This window comes from Perca fluviatilis, chromosome 15 (genome assembly GCF_010015445.1).
Source record: "Perca fluviatilis chromosome 15, GENO_Pfluv_1.0, whole genome shotgun sequence".
NCBI classification, from domain to species: domain Eukaryota; kingdom Metazoa; phylum Chordata; class Actinopteri; order Perciformes; family Percidae; genus Perca; species Perca fluviatilis.
The window spans coordinates 28,985,648-28,991,207 of NC_053126.1; positions in this window are offsets into that span (position 1 = coordinate 28,985,648).

Genomic DNA, 5,560 nt, shown 5'->3' on the forward strand with positions numbered 1-5,560 from the left:
GACATGCATGAAATCATCACAGGTTCGGACTCGAACCCTGGACCGTCTGCGTCGCGGCATAAACCTCCATGTATACGCGCGCCTGCTCTACCCACCGAGCCGACCCGGGCCACGACGCAGCATTTTCTCTCTAAAACCGAATACTACTGAACTTTTCCAGACCTTCCAGCAAATTAAAGCCCTCCACGCCAGCACGGCTCACTTTAAGATAGGGCGGGCTCTAATTACAAGAGAACAGGACTGTTTGATTGGGCTGTGGTCCCACACTCTGGGGAACAACACCGACAGGCCGATAACCTTTTTTAAAATAAAGCAATCAATATCGGCCAAACCCAATAGACAAAACTGTAGGGATACCGAAATGATCCATGAGGATTTACAAAACGGAATCGTAACTCCTCTTCCACTAGGAATATAATGTGACAATAACATCATGGAGGTCCTATAGGACATTAAGGGGATGATTTACTTCTTCTGGAGCTCCAGTGCATTTTACCTGCCATTCCCAAAGTAGCGTCCAAACAATGTTTCCGTCCCTATATTTTTTTTGTTCAAAGGGTTTTATTTTCTATAAAACCTGCCTGGGGCAGATCACAGTAAAAAAAAAAAGAAGTGCACTCAACAATGGGCAATAATGTCACGTTGTATAACGCCTATTGTGGCTCTCTAGAGCAGTGTTTCTCAAATGGGCGTACGTGTACCCCTAGGGGTACTTTGGAGGACTGCGGGGCGGGTGAGATATTTAACTAAATGTTTAATAGTTACAAGGCTGTTGTCCAGAACATTGTTCCTCTTTATGTAGAAAATTTTTTTTTCCTACCAAAAATGTGACATTTGTGTCTCCTTCTTTGGACCTAATCTTGCCTTCCTTCCTTCTGTCCTTCTACTTTTTACAAGTTTTTCGCTTTCTTCTTCTTATGTCACTTATGTTTTTGAAGTTTTTGATACTATTTTGACCTGTTCTTGCCTTACTTCCTTCTTTCTACCGTTTACTTTTTTTATTTATTTATTTTTTTTTACAGTTTTTGTCTCTTTTTCTCATCAGCATTTCCATGTTTTTTCTATCGCTGACAGCGCTATACACTTTTTTTTTTTTTTCTACCGAAAATGATTAGCGCAATTCAAAAGGGGAACATTATTGAAAAAAAAGTTTGAGAACCACTGCTCTAGAGTAAGCTGTGTGAAGTCTGGGGCACGTTCAGCCCTGACTAAATGTAGCAAAATGGTTATTTAAAGGGGAACTATGCATTTTTTTTATTTTATTTTATTTTTTAGCTTAATGTACCTTAACTGAACAGCTTCGGAGTCATTGGAATGGTTATATTACTTTTTTTCGGGTTGAAGGGTGGTCGTCTCGCCCCTCCCCCAGCGCCGTCGGGGGAAAAACCACCCTTGCCCAATTGGCTTAAGGCACTGCACACATACATGCCGCTACACGCCCCCATCCAGGAAGCGGCTAGCTTTAAGAACAAGGTAGCGATGGAGTTTTTCACACCATCGTCATGGCTGAGCTGGCAAAAAAAAGAAGCAGAAAGCCAGGGAAGCGTTGTCGGAGGAACAGAGGAAGTGGAAACGGCAGACTGACCAAGCGAGTTTTTACGACAGCGTTGCTATTCCGAAGCTGTAGGGGGAGCTCTATAGAGAAACCTGCGAAGAAATGGCCAAAAACTGCATAGCGCCCCTTTTAAACTGAAACGGCGGTGCGTCGAACACCCTGCTGTGTGCGCAAGTGCGCTGCCTTTTACTTACGGGTTCGTACGATACAGTACGTACGTTTCTAGACACCAATTCGTACGATATCCTGCAAAATAGGCGACCGCCTGTCGCTCGTATCGGCGGCCGTTGCTAGTTGAGTCGAGCCGAGAAAAGGTGCCTGTGAGCCGGGGGGTTACAGAGCGCCGCCAGATGACGGTCCCTTCAGGAGGCCGTGGCAGTTGAGCTTCGCCGAGGAAAAAGTGAGCGTTAACGCGGCTACGACAGTTAAGTTCAGGCACCAAGACGATTAGTTAAGTTTAGGAAAAAGATCGTGGATTGGATGAAAGCGCACTCCCAAGGAACGAACACGCGTTTCCTGGGTAAAAATCGTTTGTGTTCCCTGGAAGCGTTGTGTTGTATGAACTACCCATCCGCCCCGACATCCTCCCTACGAAGTCCACAGGGTTGTTATACAGCAGCAGTCAATGTGGTGCATACAGCCAAACTATAAAAAAAAACTAATCTGGGGGTGTGGAGCGAGAAAGACCTCTGTAAGCCTTTACTCGAGGATGCATTAGCTGAAATATACTGTACATTTTAATGTTTCTGTGATATGTTCATTCACTCTCAAGGAGAACTAATGACAGTTTTGCCAACTGTCCAGTCTATTCTCTTTTTTTAAAGGAATCTGCCAGTTATTCATGTTAAAATATATATATTTTTTGTTAAAGGTAGTCTAGTGTCTTACTTTGAAAAAGTTGGGACTTGCGAGAGACGTTTTATAAAAAAAAAAAAAAAAAAGCAGGGGCAAAATTGAAACAGCGGAGGCCGAGATACCCCAACTTTTAGCCCCTAGTATGAGTCGAGCTCCGAAAGTGCTGCATCCTACAACTCCCATAATGCAGCATAATGTAGTGTATGTCATTAGACCCTCCTTGATAAATACCCACATCTTTCAAACTCTGTTTTCCGGCATTCCGTCTTGAAATTTAAATCTCCAACCCTTAACCCAAGGTAACCCCGGTGACATCACTATGACATCATCAGGGTTATTAGATAAAGCTCCTCCAGAGCCACAGAAGACATTCTACCACTTTTCACAGGCTAGAGTTAGCACCCTTCTTCAGCACCCTTCTTCATGTAAACTGATTCTCATCGGTACAAATGTTGGCGTGGCCCTTTAAAACTCTGCTCACAAAACACTACGAGTTGGTGCTAAAACATTAGAAAAATAAGTTGTATATATTCTTATTAACACACGTGCTGTACTCAGGTTTTAATTTATAGTGTCAACTGTAGAACAAAAGGGGCTCAAGAGTTTGACCCACAGCAAAAAATAAAATGTCTATATTTGAAGACGCTACTAGCGTATTTTTTTGTTGTTGCCTTTATTTATGTGTGAATGCAGTACACACACACACACACACACACACACACACACACACACACACACACACACACACACACACACACACACACACACACACACACAGGTGTTGAAAGTGTGCTGACAGTGCTTTGCTGTTGTGCCTGTCAGAGTGAGTCAGACAACAATAGATACAGGTTGCACCCAGCTATAAGCAGTATCTTACACACACACACACACACACACACACACACACACACACACACACACACACACACACACACACACACACACACACACACAGCGTTGCATTTCCCCCTCCCTATTCATTTTTGTGTGTAAAGGAGGTTGTGGGAGGTGACAGTGCAGCAGACACTCTGGAGTCTCTGGATACTAATAACACACCACTGACACAGAGAGAGACGGGTGTACACTGCTTTCATGTGGCACACATTTGGAGAGGGGAGGAGAGACGTGTGTGTGTGTGTGTGTGTGTGTGTGTGTGCGCGTGCGCGCGCCAACAAGCTGCTCTCCATGGGCGAGGACGGAAAGCATAGACAAGGACATGTGCAAACAATGTTATAGACCCAAATACAAGGACCGTAGAAAATTCTCAATATACTTAACACGTTTGTACTTGTATCGTACGTTTGTACTTGTATAACTGGTGTAAAGTATAACTGGTATGAATAGTGTGACAATAAACCTCTTGAATCTTGAATATTTCTAGAATATGTATTTTTTTTTTTTTGTGACCTTATAAGACGTTTTGGCAATTTAAAGGAATGGTTCAGCGTTTTTTTGGGAATAGCTCTTATTGACTGTCTTGCCGCGAGTTATACGGGAAGATTGATACCTCACATCTGTCTGTATGGTAAATGTGAAGCCACAGCCAGCGGTCAGTTAGCTTAGCTTAGCTTAGCACAAAGATTGTAAAAGGGGGAAACTGTTAACAGCTCTGTACAAAGGTAACAAAAATCCATCTAGCAGCACCTCTATGTAGCTTAGCAATTAACATATGTTTGTTTAATCTTTACAACAACAAAAAAAATCCTCTGAAGTTTAAAACGTTGGTTTGTGGTTTGGTTTGGGGCACGGCAACTTCCTAGAGACTTGTTGACACCGCAAGGTCGCCAGGCAACCGGCAGAGACACCAGGAACTAACGGACGGAGAAGAAGCCCATTCCCCCCCTGTAAAACCACCAGTTGTGGATTTTACACAAGCTACAATACGTTCATCAGTTTAGATCAGCTTTGTTGAACCATACAGACATGAGAGTCCTCGACATGAGGAAAATTAAATTACCAAAACATCTCACACGAGGTCACAAAGAGAAGAACAGTTTAAAAAACAACTTAATACAGCATGAACTGTTCTTGCAACGGAATCTAATATAATCTAATCTAATATATTATCTAATATAATATATAGTCCAGTGTCTGTCCATGAACCGCTTGGCTGTGACCAACTTCAACTCTTCATTGTGACCATTTAATAGTCTCTAAACACAGCTGTACAGAAAAAAAATGGTATAGCCTAAAAAAATGCGTGACATTGCTTAAGCACCTTTAATGTTAGTGACTAAGGCTACATCCACACTGCTACCTTTTCATTTTTAAAAGGCATTTTTAAACAGAAAAGAAAGTTTTCTCAACTGAGTGCCAATTAAGAGGGAAAGCAAATCATTGCGGGCGGCACAGGTTCAGGACATTCGACGCGGACCACCAAGCAGTCCTTCACCCATCAACCGGAAACCTCTGAGCACTGTTACGCGCTGAAAATGGGACGTTTGCTCAAGTTTGGAAAGTCCAGAGGGGAATGATTGTAAAGATTTACAAAGAATATGTTTAACAGCATTTGCTCTCTAACCAGGGACATTTTTGTTCCTACTGGTGGGGATCTGCTGTGGACCGAGTACACACGGAGATACACTGGTAAGAGCAAATTACGTTGAACCATTCATAAAGCTAATTTAAATAGCTCACGTTACTGTATTGTGTGAACAGTTAACTTCATTTAATTATTGTGTGTGGCGTTTTATTTTTGCGGGGTGCTAATGTTCCACCGAAACAAGTTCCTTCCCGAGACCCATTTTGCAGAGCCAAGCTTGCTGCGTCCGGAGCTTAGCGCGCGCTCGATGGGGTTTTAAGCCCCCAACGTCGACTTCAAGGCAACGCTGCGACCGTTGACTTCAAGGCACCTAACCCTAACCTTAACCCTAACCCTACCGTCGCTTAACCCCGTGACGCCTGAATTTATTCACAATTATATAAAAGAAATTAATACGTGTGTTTCTGGCTCCAAGCTGATGCTAAATTAAGTTGAGATTGTTAATTTGTCTATAGCATATGGAATAGATATAAATTTAGGTATGATGCAAATTAGCGACAACAGGCATTCATGGTAAAATTCTTTACGAAATTGTAAAATTAATAAAACACATTTTCTCATCTCAGATATGTAGATTTTATTCATGTCACAAAGTAATTAACAAATAA